The 19,761-nt window shown below is 37.0% G+C and overlaps 1 protein-coding gene across 4 annotated transcripts in view; it reads left to right on the forward strand.

The window, feature by feature from the left end:
* The window catches only part of LOC117318131 (retinoic acid receptor beta-like), a 71,996-nt gene that overhangs the window by 14,913 nt on the left and 37,322 nt on the right, over window positions 1–19,761 (forward strand). The window contains exon 1 of one of the 4 annotated variants that reach the window (XM_033873136.1): window positions 8,209–8,267. The exons of the other annotated variants lie outside the window; for them this stretch is intronic. The gene's annotated coding sequence lies outside the window, so the exon portion shown is untranslated. Of the gene's footprint in view, window positions 1–8,208; window positions 8,268–19,761 lie in introns of those variants that run through there. 4 annotated transcript variants of the gene reach the window in all.

Raw genomic sequence — 19,761 nt, forward strand, 5'->3', positions numbered from 1 at the left:
GTATGTGTGTTTAGTTTTGGGTGCTGAGAACTTTGCACTGACATGTCATATGTAGCCTGTAGGAATACACAAAATGTGGCGAAAACATGTGTTCCAGTTACTTAATTTGCTGAAGAAAATTGAACACATAAGTAGTAAAATATTTCACATGAATTATTACTTTTTAACACCATTTTGACACTCAGTCATAGATTTATTTCCTTGAAAAAAGGTAGGGGCGCCCTTATTAGGGTAGGCGCCCTTATTAGGTCAAATACGGTATGTATTTTTTATTGATATTTAATTAATGAAGACCAATACAAGAGATTTCATTATGAATTTTTAATTTTTGAAGACCTGTACAGTAATTATATACTAGTTATTTTGTTAGGTATTTTGTTGGCTCACCGGGTCCGAAGGACAAAGATGAGCTTAAGCTTATGTCATACCGTGGCGTCTGGTGTCCATCCATCCGTCCGTCAGTCAAAAATTGACTTCTTCATAACCGCTGATTGGAATTGAACAAAATTTGACTGGTAGCATCATTATGGGGTGGGGACTAGAAATTGTACAAATGGTGGGGCTGACCCCCTTAGGGGCTCATGAGGGGCAGAGCCAAAACGGGTCAATTTTGCTTAATTGATATAATATACATTTATCATATTGTAAACGACTTCTTCTCTGGAACTGAGCAATGGATATCGCTCATATTTGACTGGTAGCATCATTATGGGATGGGGACTAGAAATTGTACAAATGATGGGGCTGACCCCCCGGGGGCCAGAGGATGGGGTAAAAAGGGATCAATTTGGCTAAATTGATATAAACAACTTCTCTGAAACTAAGCAATGGATATCACTCGTGGTTGTCTGGTAGCATCGTTTTGGGGAAAGGATACAAAATTGTACAAATGGTGGGGGCTGACCCTCTGGGGCCTTTAGGGGCGGGGCCAAAACGGGTCATTTTCGCTAAATTGATGTAAACAACTTCTTCTCTGAAACTAAATAATATAAGCAATGGATATTGCTCATATCCAACTGGTAACATCCTTATGGGGTAAGGATTCAAAATTTTAGAAATGGTGGGGCTGACCCCCTGGGGGCCCGAGGGGCAAGGCCAAAAGCCAATTTGGCTAAATTGCTATAAACAATTAATTGTCTGAAAGTAAGTGATGGATATCTATCATATATGACTGGTAGCATCCCTAGGAGGTGGGAATTAAAAAAAAAACTATAAATGGTCCAGCTGACCTCCAGGGGGCTTAGGGGCATGTCTAAAGGGGTCAATTTGGCTAAAGATATTTAAATGTCTTCTCTAACACAAAGTTATGTATTTGATTGGTTGCATCATTAACTTGACTCTACCTATGGCTAGGCTTTGTCTCACTGACTATTGTTAATACATTCAATTGATAACGTAAAACCGGCTTCTCTTTATCACGTAACTTTTCAATTTAATTACATATGTTCATATTTTTTGTTTTTTTTACCATTATTGCGCATTTTGCCGTTGGTCAATGTAGTAGCAATCAACTTTCCATCAATTAATTAACAATGTACAAAAGCTTGATAATTGAAATGTATAATTTATTTGATTTTCCATCACTGTAATGAACTGTAAATTATTGTATATTATTAGTGTTATGAATGTAATACTTAAAGCTAAAAGGCTTTAAGGTTAATAAACATTGAAACACTCAATTGATAGGTTATAGTTACAATATAAATGACTGCATTGGTTAGGGCTTGTATGCTCAATGGCAGTGCATTAAACAATTACTGTATTATATTGTATTAGATTGCAAGGTGATTATATAAGTTAATGTGGATTTAATTAATACGTTTTGATTATTCTGTCTGATCTGTTGAATATGAATGTTATTCAAATTTCCACAGCATTTAGTTATACATAACTTATACCACTGGTTTCTCTTTTTCAAAATTATTGGAAAAAAATTCACTCTGCATTCATTTTAAATGTGATAGGCTAGTTTTTTTGTTAGAAATTTCAAATGAAGTAACATGTCTTTGAAGTCCTCTTTTGCTATGAGTTTCAGAATCATTACACTTAGAAGTCGTCTGACCTGAAGGGTCAGGATGACCAATCATAGCCATCCTTTTATCACCATTACTGTTGTGTGTCATCCTCCATCTGCCATCTGCCTTCCCTAAACTTCTTTTCAAACTCAATGGTATCTGAAATGATTCCTATCATGAGTTTGTCCTGACCAAGTGTCATTTTTTTCAGGCCTTTTATAATTCCAATATGGCTGCCTTGTCTGCCATTTCGGAAAACACATTTTCAATTATATGTCAATGTCTCCAAGCTCCTCATCATATTTTGTCATCCATCTTGCACTACATGTCCTTTGTCTCTACAATCATATTATTGACTTCTCCTAAAAATCTTGTTGTTGGGAGTTAGGTGAAATTTTTGGAGGTAATTAACAGCCTTTAGCAAGATTACCAGAATCTGTGCTTGATAAGGTCCACATCAACAAGGGCAGATTTAGGGGATAGTACGTTGTTTTGAGGGGCTATACTGGCGATTAGAACATGAAATTTGGTTTGAACTCGAGACCGATAGGTCGAGAGTTTAAACCAAATTTCATGTTCACGAGTCGAACTTGACGCCATATTGTTTTGATTAGAAACGAGGCGACTGGCTTAACACGATAGATCATGAATCTATCGCAGATTAGAACATGGTCCGTAACCAATCAAAACACGCCTTGCAAACGAATCGTGTTAGAATGAGGGATAGAATCATAGGATTATCAGAATCTATTAGGTCCACATCAACAAGGGCAGATCGAGGGATATAGAATCATAAGATTACCAGAATCTATGCTTGGTAAGGTCAGAATAGAGGATACCATCATAAGTGTTCATCAAGTGCAAAATCTTAATAACACATAATTGAACTAAAGGTGAATTTTAATATGCATTCCATTAAAGAATTATCATATGATTACAGTGCATTCCACTTAATCGGGTAACGCTTAATCGGGTATTTCGTTTAATTGGGTAAAATTTCAAAAACCAAAACCATTTTCTCTTAAATCATGTTAAAAAAATTTGTTTAATTGGGTTGGAAAAGTCGTATTTTTCGGTTATTCGAATAGAACAATCGGGACAAAAAAATAGAAATGCTCCGATTTTCACGAAAGTCATCGCGTATTTCTTTAAGTTTTAGACATTTATCAACAAATAGTGTAATTTTGATGGTTCAAATGTCAAAAAACAGTTAAATATTACCTTAAAGGGTAATGTTATGTCGGGGTTTTGTCATGTTCAGAACTGTGTTGTTGTTGATTCTGCCTCGTGTGGTTCTTCCCCAACAGGAAGTCGACTAAGAATTGTGGGTAAAATTAAATGTTATTTTTAGAGTCAGCAGCAGGCAAAACGTAATGGGGTTTTAAAAGCATAATTAAGCGACTAGACAATTAAACTTTTACGTCTGGGATGTAAAATCTTCGAAGCAAAAACCAAAACAATAAGTTTTTACCTGGGTCTGATATTGCTACAGATCGATTGATATCACCGCTTACTGTATGTGGCGAATCCAAAGTGAGGGGTTCGCCACGGGGAAATGTGACGACACCGATACACAGGTGAGTTAAAAATCAGTAGCGAGCAGTAAAAGGACAGACGCCCGACGTTAGCTCATAATTCCTATTCAGGTTAGGATTAGAACTGGTTAATAAAAAATATTACATTGGATTTCGTGTTGTTTTATCAGTGACTGCCAGTGTCAAGTTCGTATAAATTTATACCACAGGAAACGACCTAAATAAACTCGGTTTCTCCGATCTCTGTGCTTTGGTAATTGGAAATAATATGGAATATTTTAAACTTCAAAGCGAACATAAGAATGTCTCTATGATAAACATAAATGATTTTAGATGTAATTGTCGGCGAGTCCTTAGATCGTATGTCAAATTAGGAACACATGGATGAAACAGGGATGTATGACCCCCCGATTTGAGGTGCTACGATTGTACTGTGCCGCGAATAAGAAAATCATTAAGGTTTTGTTATTTTAATACACACATTTTTATACAATTAGTAATAGTAATCTGACAACTTGACATCAGTAAAAGCACAAACAAAAACACCGTTTATTAACAATAATAACGCAAATATTTTCATCCAAAATCGACCCAAGTCTGACTACCATTACGGACCAAATCCAAGATGGCGACAAGCATTTCGGCTTATCGGGTAAGTCGGTTAATCGGGTAAAAAGTCCCCGCAAATAGGCAACCCGATGAAGCGGAATGCACTGTATATAAATAGCAATTGTAAAGATGGAGCTGATCAACCCACTACTTGGTTCAATTCAGTGGGTTATAGTGCAAAAGACCTTTCAATCATATTTCTGTCATTTTTGCATGTTTCTATGATCTGGACATAAGGAATAAGGCATTAACATACCGCCCTGTACATGTCTTACAGGTAATGTAAGAGTCCGGTCAACACATGTCCTAAAGACAGTGATCTATATATAGTCAAGATACTAGTCAGTATAATGTCTGTAGGTCAGGGCTATAAATGATTGACTGAGGAAAGATGATTTAGGGCAAGATATGGAAAGCCATTTTACTGAGGTGGAAGTTTTGAAGCAGACTCCGAGACCAGTTTCCTGGGGCGGGACACTAAGTCACTTAATTTGCTGAGAAGGAGTGGTTGGGACTAGAAGGAGTGGTTGGGACGGAGGAAGGTTAGGGACAGGATATGAAGCCAGTTTACAGAGTAGGAAGGTTAGGGGCAGGATATGAAGCCAGATTATATTGAAGGAAGGTTAGGGGCAGGCTATGAACCAGATTATACTGTAGGAAGGTTAGGGGCAGGATATGAACCAGATTATATTGTAGGAAGGTTAGGGGCAGGATATGAAGCCAGATTATATTGTAGGAAGTTTAGGGACAGGATATGATGCCAGTTTACATTGTAGAAATGTTAGGGGCAGGATATGAAGCCAGTTTACATTGTAGGAAGGTTAGGGACAGGCTATGAAGCCAGTTTACAGAGTAGGAAGGTTAGGGACAGGATGTAATGCCAGTTTACATTGGAGGAAGGTAAGGGGCAAGATATGAAGCCAGTTTACATTGTAGAAAGGTTAGGGGCAGGATATAATGCCAGTTTACATTGTAGGAAGATAAGGGACAGGATATGAAGCCAGTTTACGGAGTAGGAAGGTTAGGGACAGGATATAATGTCAGTTTACATTGTAGGAAGTTTAGGGGCAGGATATGATGCCAGTTTACATTGTAGAAAGGTTAGGGGCAGGATATGAACCCAGATTATATTGTAGGAAGGTTTGGGACAGGATATGATGCCAGTTTCCATTGCAGGAAGGTTAGGGGCAGGATATGAAGCAAGCTTACATTGTAGGAAGGTTAGGGGCAGGATATGAAGCAAGCTTACATTGTAGGAAGGTTAGGGACAGGATATAATGCCAGTTTATATTGTAGGAATTAAGGTTAGGGACAGGATATGAAGCCAGTGTTTACAGGGAAGGAAGGTAAGGGGCAGGATATGATGTCAGTTTACAGAGCAGGAAGGTTAGGTATGATTTCTTGCTGCATGAACCTAAATCTTTTGCATATCTAATTTTGGTTAAATTTCTAAAAAAAAAAAAAAGTTGTCAGGCTGTATATCCATTAACTTTTAACGTAGTTTGTCAAGAATTAATACAGACAACTGGGTACTGATATTTGGCTATATTTTGGAGGTACCTTGGACAGGGTACATGAATGTTTCCTCATATGAATTACCTTGACCAATTTTCGAGGTCACAAGAATCAAACATGTTACAAACTTATTCTCAAGTTCCAGATCAAGATCAGAGGATACCTAGCTAGGACAGCATGCTTTTAAGTGTTTCCTCATTCAAATAACCATGGCTTATTTTCAAGGTCACAGAGATTAAATGGTTAAACATTCTTATTACAATCTTCTTATGTTCTTAAGAAGACTCAGGGTACTTAATATTACCAGAAGGTACACCTGCTATGGAGTGCTATGAAGTTTCCTCATATTAGTTACCTTGACCTACTTTCAAGCCACTGTGAGGAGTCAAATAGTACAAATTCCTTAGAGAATCTTCTTATTAAGTTCTAAAAGATCTATAGACCAAGAGGTCTGATATTTTGCCAGGTGGTACCTTATAGTTAGGTTAGCTAATAGTGCTAAAAAGGTTTTGAATACATGTGACCTTGACCTTTTTCAGGGTCACAGTGGTGAAATGTTTTTAAAACTTTACGAATCTTCTTCCTAGAGTTTCCTAAAATAAAGTCAATATGAAAACTTGAAATAGCCGTTATGTCATTATTTGACCTTATTAGTTTAAATTACTGTGACCTAATTTGCAGGTTACAGTGGTCCATCTATTTACAACACACCACACTCATGAGTGACCACCCCTTTATTGCATTTTTTTTTTCTTGTTCACTGACCTGGCTTACCCGACCAGCAACTGCTTAATCAGCAACTGCTTAACCGTATCCATAATTGCTCAGGTTAAAAACATTCCAATTTCTGGACGATTATTGCAAGAAAAGGCCATCGTGTTCTCTTTGGAATTTGGTTTCAATGGGTTTTTTCTCATTTAATCAAAAAAAAATTAAGTGTACTTTTTACATATTCACATGTTTATTTTTTGTAATTTCAGTACAAAACTTTTCAAAAATAGATGAAAAGTACATGTATATTTTATGACATTAAATACTAATGACATGAATTTTATTTAATGAATGATGCATATAAATATCAAAGTCTTGTTATTCAATATTCAAGTATGGCAAAAATACATATATTGGCCTTCTTGATACAAGTCCTGTCGGGAAAGACCACTCCTATTTTAAAACCACTTGATTTCAGTCCCATGGGTGGTCCTATAAAAGGGGGACCACTGTTTCAAATTTCACTCAACAGCTCAACCTTCTGTAATGAACATAAAAGGGGCATTCCTTTGTTTGAATAAAGGTCTAGGTCGTCAAAATTAAACTTACTGGTAAATAATTTTTTTTTTTTTTTTTTTTTACATCTTTACATTAATAAGGCAGTTTTACTCTCAAGATAAACCAAAGTTTTTTGAGTATTAAGTCCTGAAAATTATTAATTCGACCCGAAGTATCACTAATAACCACAAAGGCATTATACTCATTTGTATAATTACGCCTTTTTCCTGTAAGTTCGGTGATAATTTCATTACTTGTAGGCACAAACACTCATGTAATCATCGTTCGGACATAGATTTCATCAATAGAAATTGTGCATGTTTCTGACATCTGAACGAAGGAAAGCCTCTTTAATATTTGATGGGCATTTATATTTTCGTGCTTTGTTATTTAACATCCGCTGTATACATTTTGTACTTGTAAATATTAGGGTTAATAATTTTCATGTGGGATATATGAGTCAGTTTTGTCTGTCTTTAAATACATGTTAAGATCAGCACGAGAAATTTGAGGCCAGTAATATAAAAGGTTTCAATAAAAAAAAATAATAAATAAAATATTTGTGTAAAATTAATTACTGTTATAGCTTACAAAAAAAAAATGATGACATTAATATTATGACAAAACAATGATGATGTATAACATGATAGAAATTTAATTGAGCTTTTATTGATGTTGAGATCATTTTTGTTATCGAATTAAGAGTTGAATACAGGTGGGCTTATAAGGTGACTGTCTTTTCTGGTTGGTAATTGATAGTAGAATTGACCACTAAACAAGAATTTATAATCAAAATAGCCAACATGTGACATTAACACTGGACATAGCCAAGTAAAGTATTGGTTTGTGCAATGTGTGAAAAAACTTAATTATGAATTCCGTTTGATCTTGATGTCATTGATCAGAACTGAATTCATCTTAGTGTTTGCTGGGACCACCTCAAATACCTAACAGACCGGGTGTGTAAAGTTAGATCCCCTGAATCATCAGTAATAGCCTGGTGTAATTCTATAGTGATTCTATAGACGTTTGTGTCCAGGCGGGTCATTTAGGGGACACAGGCACCGAAAATCTGGTCCTGGGATGACCGGCTATACCCGTGGGTCAGTATGACCTATTGACTGAATGGTCAGTCCCATAATCTATGACTAAGTGACGAGATTATTGTGTTTTGGTCATTGAGAGGTGTGGGTTGGATGGACCAGGTGAAACTTGATTGCATCAAATCAGACTATTCCTTGGATTCGTTCTTTTTTCGATACAAAGGAGACATCTTGCAAAGGGAGTTAATCTGGGAAGTATCTTCTGCCAGGAACGATTTCAGGTATAAAATCTATCCATTCATTTGTCATATTACACCTGATAAACGATAGTCTTCGACACATTTGTCATGTTTTTATGTTGCAATGAAAATCTCGTTAATGTGTTTTTATCGGTTGTTATTAGCATTTATGGTATATTGGATTCATCCTGATTCTATGTTTATAACTGTTATTTTCTAGACCATAAAAATACAATACTACATTGGCATAATAATATATTCTGTTTTATTTCTGTGAATATAATTGAAAACCTGACGGGCTTATATTTGTGAGATATGATATGATTGTCACATTCAGAAGTACAAATTATCAGGTTTACATCTGTCTAACAATGTAAAAAGTGATTCCTGCTATCACTGTTGGTGTCACAGCTGTTCATTCCGTACTAAAAGTCTAAGGTCAAATATTCCCACAGAAATAATGTTGAATTTCAACTGAAATGTGTGATTGAATTGATTTTCCATTGGTTCACAATATATATGGCATTATATGGAGTTATAACACATGTGTATGTTTCTAAGCATTTGCAGTTATGTCTAATTGACTTGTGCTACAATCGAACTTGAACTGAGGTTCATAATGTGTGTTCACTAAAATATCTAGACCTGAGCTTCTAAAAGTGAGTTCGCTATAATATCTAGACCTGAGGTTAAATGTGTGTTCACTGTAATAATCTTGACCTGAGGTTCAAAATGCGTGTTCGCTATAATATCTAGACCTGAGGTTCAAAATGTGTGTTCACTGAAATATCTAGGCATGTCATGTTCAAAATGCTGTGTTCACTTTAATAATTTTGTAGACCTGAGGTTCAAAAGTGTATTCACTAGTAATTTGGGTTCAATGTGGTTTAAAAGATTGAGGTTTATGACTAATTTTGAAGAAATCAAATCACTTTTTGTTGGCCCAGATACAGTACACTACATCTATGCTGGAGGGTCAAGAACGCCTGTCGTTATACTGTGACAGTGATATGTGCACTGTTTTCTGATTGGCCAACACCTCTCCGAGAGATCTAAAATGACAAAATACAATGTTAACCTGAAACTGGGGAATTCTTGCACGAGAGGTTTAATGTTGCAAATTGTTAATCTGGACTAAAAATAGTAACAGGGAATTTCCACAAGTCGTCAGTATTTTTGATCAGTGACATGAGAGTTGTCGATTATCAGGCTGTAACCATTGCAAACGAAATGGCAGCAGAAACTACTAGCGGGCTCGATAAGAAATGTTTTGAATGTATTTTGGATGCTGATCCATATAATTAGAGTAAGCAAAACACCGAAATCTGCATGAATATAAAGGGGAAGATATTTGAGGAAAATTTGGCAAAATAATGCATTGACATTAACCCATTGGAGTATAAAACGACCAAAGTTGAGTCAGTATTTAGTGGCCCTCTGCATGTATTGCGATTCTATGCAGATTTCACTCAACTCGTGGTTTGGGTTTCGCCATGACATAATTTAAACATATTGATTAGTAAACTTGATCATTATTGGTTGTCTGGAGGTACCTTGTCCAAGGTACCTCCAAAATATGGCCAAATATCAGTACCCAGTTGTCTGTATTAATTCTGGACAAACTACGTTGTTGATGTGGACCTAATAGATTCTGGTAATCTTATGATTCTATCCCTCGATCTGCCCTTGTTGATGTGGACCCAATAGATTCTGGTAATCTTATGATTCTATCCCTCGATCTACCTCCCTGTCTGTGATTACCTCCCCATCAGTGTTTTCTGTAGTATACCTCACTGTCAGTGATTTCTCTAGTCTACCTCCCCGACATTGATTTCTGTAGTATACCTCCCCACCTGTGATTTCTGTAGTATACCTCCCTGTCTGTGATTTCTGTAGTAGACCTCCCTGTCTGTGATTTCTGTAGTATATCTCCCTGTCTGTGATTTCTGTAGTATACCTCCCCATCAGTGATATCTGTAGTATATCTCCCTGTCTGTGATTTCTGTAGTATACCTCCCTGTCTGTGATTTCTGTAGTATATCTCCCTGTCTGTGATTTCTGTAGTATACCTCCCTGTCTGTGATTTCTGTAGTAGACCTCCCTGTCTGTGATTTCTGAAGTATACCTCACTGTCTGTGATATCTGTAGTATACCTCCCTGTGTATGATTTCTGTAGTATATCTCCCTGTCTGTGATATCTGTAGTATACCTCCCTGTCTGTGATTTCTGTAGTATATCTCCCCATCAGTGATTTCTGTAGTATACCTCACTGTCTGTGATTTCTGTAGTATACCTCCCTGTGTATGATTTCTGTAGTATATCTCCCTGTCTGTGATATCTGTAGTATACCTCCCTGTCTGTGATTTCTGTAGTATACCTCCCTGTCTGTGATTTCTGTAGTATACCTCCCCATCTGTGATTTCTGTAGTATACCTCCCTGTCTGTGATTTCTGTGGTATACCTCCCCATCTGTGATTTCTGTAGTATACCTCCCCATCTGTGATTTCTGTAGTATACCTCACTGTCTGTGATATCTGTAGTATACCTCCCCATCAGTGATTTCTGTAGTATACCTCCCTGTCTGTGATTTCTGTAGTATACCTCCCTGTCTGTGATTTCTGTAGTATACCTCCCCATCTGTGATTTCTGTAGTATACCTCCCTGTCTGTGATTTCTGTAGTATATCTCACTGTCTGTGATTTCTATAGTATACCTCCCCATCTGTGATTTCTGTAGTATACCTCCCTGTGTGTGATTTCTGTAGTATATCTCCCTGTCTGTGATTTCTGTAGTATACCACCCTGTCTGTGATTTCTGTAGTATACCTCCCCATCTGTGATTTCTGTAGTATACCTCCCTGTCTGTGATTTCTGTAGTATACCTCCCTGTGTGTGATTTCTGTAGTATACCTCCCTGTCTGTGATTTCTGTGGTATACCTCCCTGTCTGTGATATCTGTAGTATACCTCACTGTCTGTGATTTCTGTAGTATACTTCCCTGTGTGTGATTTCTGTAGTATACCTCCCTGTCTGTGATTTCTGTAGTATACCTCACTGTCTGTGATTTCTGTAGTATACCTCCCTGTCTGTGATATCTGTAGTATACCTCCCTGTCTGTGATATCTGTAGTATGAGTGTAGGACAAAAGCCCCCCCGGACATTAGCCCCCCCGGACATTAGCCCCTAGGACAAAAGCCCCTCCGGACGAAAGCCCCCCCGGACATTAGCCCCCCCGGACAAAAGCCCCTTCATTATAAATTTAGCTGGTATACTTTATATAAATCTGTACTTTTGAAAAACAAAAACTGTATATATACTGCTGTTTTTATCTCTGAAATTTGTAATATACTGCAAATATTGATAATCAAAGAAATGCCTACAAAAGCAATAAACATTTGATCCCTATTTGCAGTGTCTCAAATTATAACATAATAAGTACCTAACCAAACATGTTGCTCTGTGTTGTAATTTTAATTTTAGGAATGATTAAAATCAAAGAAACAATATAAAAACAATTTATACCTGTGCAAACATAGAAATTTCACTGTTGATACACATGAAGCCATTAATGATATATTTCCTTCGAGGAGAATACAACATCAATGAAAAACCTACCAAACACCTGTGTAACAGCTTATTGTTTATGTAACAGTAAAATCAATGAAAAACCTACCAAACACCAATCAAATCAATCAATCAATCATATTTTATTAAAGTGTCACATGTCAATACAATCATAATAAAACAGCATTTGAGACTTAGCATAAAATTGATGTCGACATCCAGCCAATTTTGGCTTATGAGACACTATTAGAACATTATCTATATACACTATTAAATAAATATATAATATCATACAATATATCAATACGAAACAGAAATCATAATAGACAAACTAAAAGTACAAAGATCTAGTTCTTAAAAGAGTCATTATCGGTTTTAAAATATAACTGCATACGCACATATATGGACGGAATGTATAAATAATTAAAAATGATAGCAACTATATTATGACTTGTACTTGTTTGAAAATACACTTGTACCAAAGCCAGTGATGGGAGAAGCTGTGTAACAGCTTATTGTTATGTAACAGTTCAAGTAGTTGTTTACATTGCAGAAGCCACTGGTGACTGAAGTCACTTACATATATATGTATCACTTAATATAACCACTGCTAAAACATATATTGTAATTTTTTTTAAAAATGAATAAATAAAAACATAAAAAATAAAAAAAAAATATATATATTTTTTTATGAAGGGGCTTTTGTCCACTTTTTGATTAGTGTGAAGGGGCTAATGTCCGGGGGGGCTTTTGTCCTAGGGGCTAATGTCCGGGGGGGCTAATGTCCGGGGGGGCTAATGTCCGGGGGGGCTTTTGTCCGTACCTCCTGTAGTATATCTCACTGTCTGTGATTTCTGTAGTATACCTCCCTGTCTGTGATTTCTGTAGTATACCTCCCTGTCTGTGATTTCTGTAGTATACCTCCCTGTCTGTGATTTCTGTAGTATACCTCCCTGTCTGTGATTTCTGTAGTATACCTCCCTGTCTGTGATTTCTGTAGTATACCTCCCTGTCTGTGATTTCTGTAGTATACCTCCCTGTCTGTGATTTGTGTAGTATATCTCCCTGTCTGTGATTTCTGTAGTATATCTCCCTGTCTGTGATTTCTGTGGTATACTTCCCTGTCTGTGGTTTCTGTAGTATACCTCCCCCACCTGTGATTTCTGTGGTATACTTCCCTGTCTGTGATATCTGTAGTATACCTCACTGTCTGTGATTTCTGTGGTATACTTCCCTGTCTGTGGTTTCTGTAGTATATCTCCCTGTCTGTGATTTCTGTAGTATACCTCCCTGTCTGTGATTTCTGTAGTAGACCTCCCTGTCTGTGATTTCTGTAGTATACCTCCCTGTCTGTGATTTGTGTAGTATATCTCCCTGTCTGTGATTTCTGTAGTATATCTCCCTGTCTGTGATTTCTATAGTATACCTCCCCCATCAGTGATTTCTCTAGTATATCTCCCTGTCTGTGATTTCTGTAGTATGCCTCACTGTGTGTGATTTCTCTAGTATAACTACCCCACCTGTGGTTTTGGTAGTTATAATGCCTCCCCCACCTGTGGCCTCCTTCTGACCATAGTCTGGACTGTATTAACACAGCTCTGGCAGAAACTGTTATATAAGCTGGGGGTCATTTAGTGGTCAGGTCAGGACACTGCTCCCGGTGCCCCAAGCTGTCAGGCTGGCCACTCACCAGGGTCAGCCCACTCATCTTGGCTGGTCAAGCTCATTAAAGATCTGGACACTTTGTAACCTATTTCCTGCTCTTGGTAGAATAATCATTATATCCATGGTAACCAATTTTCTTGTATCCACAATCCACTTTCTGGAAGAGTGGGCATGATTGATCTAATCAGGGAGTTATTGATATAACATGTAAAAAATACTGTTTGTCTTAACTTTTCCCTTTGTAGAATGTCAATTATATGTTTTAAGGAGAAGAACATTTAAAGATGTTTTTTGGTCCCATGATGATAATCTAAAATTGTAGGTTTAAAATATATTAAATATATGTTATTACTTTTGTGTAAGATGGAATTAAATGTAAAGTGATTTCTTGTTTATGTCTTTGGGACTTTCACAAGTACATATCATAATCCATTTTTTTCAAGAATTCTAAATGTGGAATACATTACTGTGTTCATTACATCATGAGTTTTGAGGAGAGAGGTATATATATCAAAATATTTTTGAAGTTTTGAGGAAATTTCAATATTAATTGCTATAAACAACAGAATACAGCAATATCCATTTAGACATGGAAATATAGAAAATAATTATTTAATATACTTGAAGTTGATGGGACAGCTAGAACTTTTGTTGTAGTTGTTGGTACATAATTTATGTTGCATACTATATCATAAATGTTATTAATGGACATATTTCAGTTCTGCTGACTTGGCTCACACAAGAGTAAAGATTGATGAATGTATGTGGTCAGTTAATCCATCAGAGGTTCTAGTCAGTGTGATAAGATGGTATTGACCTAGAATTTGGTGGAGCATTACCATGACTCCCTGTTTGATCCCATCAAAAACAAACATTCTGCAGACCATGATAGACAAACCATGACAGCTGCTATATGTATAGCCTCTGTGTTTTAACGCTTGTGTATATCATAGTTTGTGTACCAGGTAACTTAAATTGTGTACATTTTTGAGTGCAAATGCACATATAAAAGAATGTATGAACTGATGGTTTAGTATTCGGTAACGCATGTCTCATCAAACTTTTCCCTCATGATCAATTCAAAGCTTTAGCAAGTGTGACTGTAACTTTTAAAAAAGTACTCGTCTGAAATAAATTCCATATCCCAAAATCAAGAGTCGTGTGACCTGTTTCTACTACAATAATATCGGCTTGAATCAAAGGGAAACGTGGCCAAGTCATTTTTCGTGTATGCAAATGAGGTATACAGGCGACGGCTGGGACCTGGTGAAGTGACGTCATTCGATTATTGATGACATCAATAACATTTGCAGCTCCGGTCAAAGTTCAAATTCTTATCCAATCAAAAGTGGAATATAACATATCCCGGTATATATCCAACATTCGGCACATTATTTACACAGCGTATTTTGGTAGAAACATGGATATCAAGCTCTTCCATGACTCAGACCAGTTAAAGAGAGCAGTGGACACTTATTTTAAAGATTATTAGTTATGTATTCTTAACAGCCAACCAACACTACAAAGATCATTATAGGGCCTAAAAATGTTGAAAAAAATGTGTAAGAATTTTAAAGAAGTAAAAAAAAAACAATGAAATACATTAAATGTGAATTGCTGATCATTTGGTATTCTGTTAATATTCTTTTGTATATTTTTAATTGATGTTCAAATTAAACCCCAGTCCCAATATATCATGATTATAAGTATTCTACCTCAGCATCAATTTGGTCAATCAGGGATCCAATGAGAAGATAGTTTGGGTACGAGAAGAGAGTTTGGGTACGAGAAGAGAGTTTTGGTACGAGAAGAGAGTTTGGGTATGAGAAGAGAGTTTCGGTACGAGAAGAGAGTTTTGGTACGAGAAGAGAGTTTTGCATGGTACAAGAAATCAGTTCACTTTGCTGACCAGGATAATAAAGATTACATTTAATATAGGTGTTAATTTAATATAGTTGCAACAAAATTGTCTTTCATCTCGGAAATGATTTATTGTAAATTTCATGAATGATGAGGGTCATTCAAAGCAATTGTAAGAACATATTGACCACTGGTCATTGAGGCTGCCATTTTGTATGACTGTATTTGTTCAAACATCCAGACAACACCTTTTATTTATCCAAATGGCCAGAATCAATATATTTGGTTGTTTCGATCAAAGTCTCAAGTGACCTTTTCTTATACAGTGTACTTGCCTTTTGTCCATCATCTTTCATCGTCTGTCGGTAATCAATTTACATTTTTTGACTTCTCAGATACCTCTCAACCAATTTCATTGAAATTTTGCAAAACTCTTTCATGGCCATTGAGTGTCAACCAAAATTGTATGGTCCCCATCCCTGAGGGGTGGTGCCGAAAAGGATCGAATGGACTGAAATTTCAAAAAGTTTCTTCATTTTCCTCTAACTTCCCAAGGCAGATTTATACTGCGCAAAATGTAAAATTTTCAAAGTCAGGATTTTGATAATGGTAAGCAGCTAATTTACGTTTAAGTGTTAAACAGTGTCATGTTATTACATCTTTTTCATGAATCCATCATTAAATCCACAAAAGTAGCACTCAAAGACACAATCATGATTATTTACATTTCTAGGCTTCGATCATTCTGGTAACAACTCGGATTGAAAATGCGGCCCGGTAAATACAAAAATGGAATATAAGACGAAACAAATGAATTTAAAAGCTATTTGCACTTTATATTTGTTCCATTTGGTACACACATTCCGTATTTTCACAACAAATGCTGCCATGTTCGAAATAGGTTCTCTTTCGTACATGGCGACATTTGTTGTGAAAAATACAGAATGTGTGTATACTTTGAATATTATATTCTTAAAGGCAGAGATTTCATTTAAAAAATAATTTGCTACAGTAATGGTTGAATGGTATTAGTAATTGAAGGGTATCAGAATGCTTTGGTATGGAAATGTGTTCACTCTTTCTAGGCTGAACAAAAACTAGGTTATAAATGCTGTGAAGTAAAATCAGTCACTGTCAGAATTGAATAAAACCTGCATAATTAGGAAGAAGTATTTGGTTATGGATGTTTAGATTTGTATAGTACCAAAAGATCCACTGGGCTAGGCTGTTGGGAATAAATAGTAATTGGTTTTCAGAAGTCCTGAGGTGGATGACCGATGTAAAGTGTAGAATGTCCTAGATGTACGGACAACACACAATATATGTACAATGTCAATATCCTTCTCTTGTACAGGTCGTAGCTTGATCAAAGCTGAAGTCTATTTTAATGCATTACTATTTACCAGAAAATCAATGGTCAATCGATAAATGTACAAATAGTACCAAATGTTTACATATATTCATGTTAATAAAAAAGGAAAACTTTTATTGTCATTTACCCTAGCTGGTATTTGGTAGTTGGTGTATTGTCATCTACCCTGGCTGGTATTTGGTAGTTGGTGTATTGTCATTTACCCTAGCTGGTATTTGGTAGTTAGTGTTTTGTCATCTACCATCGCTGGTATTTGGTAGTTGGTGTATTGTCATCTACCCTGGCTGGTATTTGGTAGTTGGTGTTTTGTCATCTACCCTAGCTGGTATTTGGTAGTTGGTGTTTTGTCATCCACCCTAGCTGGTATTTGGTAGTTGGTGAATTGTAATCTACCCTAGATGGTATTTGGTAGTTGGTGTATTGTCATCTACCCAAGCTGGTATTTGGTAGTTGGTGTTTTGTCATCTACCCTAGATGGTATTTGGTAGTTGGTGAATTGTAATCTACCCTAGCTGGTATTTGGTAGTTGGTGTTTTGTCATCCACCCTAGCTGGTATTTGGTAGTTGGTGTTTTGTCATCTACCCAAGCTGGTATTTGGTGAATTGTCATTTACCCTAGCTGGTATTTGGTAGTTGGTGTATTGTCATCTACCCTGGTTGGTATTTGGTGAATTGTCATCTACCCTGGATGGTAGTTGGTGTTTTGTCATCTACCCAAGCTGGTATTTGGTGAATTATCATCTACCAAAGCTGGTATTTGGTGTTTTGTCATCTACCCAAGCTGGTATTTGGTAGTTGGTGTTTTGTCATCTACCATTGCTGGTATTTGGTAGTTGGTGAATTGTCATCTACCTAAGCTGGTATTTGGTAGTTAGTGTTTTGTCATCTACCATCGCTGGTATTTGGTAGTTGGTGTATTGTCATCTACCCTGGCTGGTATTTGGTAGTTGGTGTTTTGTCATCTACCCAAGCTGGTATTTGGTAGTTGGTGTTTTGTCATCTACACTGGCTGGTATTTGGTAGTTGGTGTTTTGTCATCTACCCTAGCTGGTATTTGGTAGTTGGTGTTTTGTCATCCACCCTAGCTGGTATTTGGTAGTTGGTGAATTGTAATCTACCCTAGATGGTAGTTGGTGTATTGTCATCTACCCAAGCTGGTATTTGGTAGTTGGTGTTTTGTTATCTACCCTAGATGGTATTTGGTAGTTGGTGAATTGTAATCTACCCTAGCTGGTATTTGGTAGTTGGTGTTTTGTCATCCACCCTAGCTGGTATTTGGTAGTTGGTGTTTTGTCATCTACCCAAGCTGGTATTTGGTGAATTGTCATTTACCCTAGCTGGTATTTGGTAGTTGGTGTATTGTCATCTACCCTGGTTGGTATTTGGTGAATTGTCATCTACCCTGGATGGTAGTTGGTGTTTTGTCATCTACCCAAGCTGGTATTTGGTGAATTATCATCTACCAAAGCTGGTATTTGGTGTTTTGTCATCTACCCAAGCTGGTATTTGGTAGTTGGTGTTTTGTCATCTACCATTGCTGGTATTTGGTAGTTGGTGAATTGTCATCTACCCAAGCTGGTATTTGGTGAATTATCATCTACCCTGGCTGGTATTTGGTAGTTGGTGAATTGTAATCTACCCTAGATGGTATTTGGTAGTTGGTGTATTGTCATCTACCCAAGCTGGTATTTGGTAGTTGGTGTTTTGTCATCTACCCTAGATGGTATTTGGTAGTTGGTGTATTGTAATCTACCCTAGCTGGTATTTGGTAGTTGGTGTTTTGTCATCCACCCTAGCTGGTATTTGGTAGTTGGTGTTTTATCATCTACCCAAGCTGGTATTTGGTGAATTGTCATTTACCCTAGCTGGTATTTGGTAGTTGGTGTATTGTCATCTACCCTGGTTGGTATTTGGTGAATTGTCATCTACCCTGGATGGTAGTTGGTGTTTTGTCATCTACCCAAGCTGGTATTTGGTGAATTATCATCTACCAAAGCTGGTATTTGGTGTTTTGTCATCTACCCAAGCTGGTAGTTGGTGTTTTGTCATCTACCATTGCTGGTATTTGGTAGTTGGTGAATTGTCATCTACCCAAGCTGGTATTTGGTGAATTATCATCTACCCTGGCTGGTATTTGGTAGTTGGTGAATTGTAATCTACCCTAGATGGTATTTGGTAGTTGGTGTATTGTCATCTACCCAAGCTGGTATTTGGTAGTTGGTGTTTTGTCATCTACCCTAGATGGTATTTGGTAGTTGGTGTATTGTAATCTACCCTAGCTGGTATTTGGTAGTTGGTGTTTTGTCATCCACCCTAGCTGGTATTTGGTAGTTGGTGTTTTATCATCTACCCAAGCTGGTATTTGGTGAATTGTCATTTACCCTAGCTGGTATTTGGTAGTTGGTGTATTGTCATCTACCCTGGTTGGTATTTGGTGAATTGTCATCTACCCTGGATGGTAGTTGGTGTTTTGTCATCTACCCAAGCTGGTATTTGGTGAATTATCATCTACCCTAGCTGGTATTTGGTATTTTGTCATCTACCCAAGCTGGTATTTGGTAGTTGGTGTTTTGTCATCTACCATTGCTGGTATTTGGTAGTTGGTGAATTGTCATCTACCCAAGCTGGTATTTGGTGAATTATCATCTACCCTGGCTGGTATTTGGTAGTTGGTGAATTGTCATCTACCCAAGCTGGTATTTGGTGAATTATCATCTACCCTGGCTGGTATTTGGTAGTTGGTGTATTGTCATCTACCCAAGCCGGTATTTGGTAGTTGGTGTATTGTCATCTACCCAAGCTGGTATTTGGTAGTTGGTGTATTGTCATCTACCCAAGCCGGTATTTGGTAGTTGGTGTATTGTCATCTACCCAAGCTGGTATCTGGTAGTTGTTTCATTTTCCTTATACCTATAGGTGGCCTGGAGGGTTTGATTCCCCGATCTGCATGAAGTATGGGATCACCTACCTGACCATGTGGGTTTTACTGGGTACAATGGTTTCCTTCCACACTAATGACCCCTCGTGTGCTTCTATCCAGGCCAACAAATTTAATCAATGTAAGTTCATGTAGCTT

This window comes from Pecten maximus, chromosome 19 (genome assembly GCF_902652985.1).
Source record: "Pecten maximus chromosome 19, xPecMax1.1, whole genome shotgun sequence".
Classification (NCBI taxonomy): domain Eukaryota; kingdom Metazoa; phylum Mollusca; class Bivalvia; order Pectinida; family Pectinidae; genus Pecten; species Pecten maximus.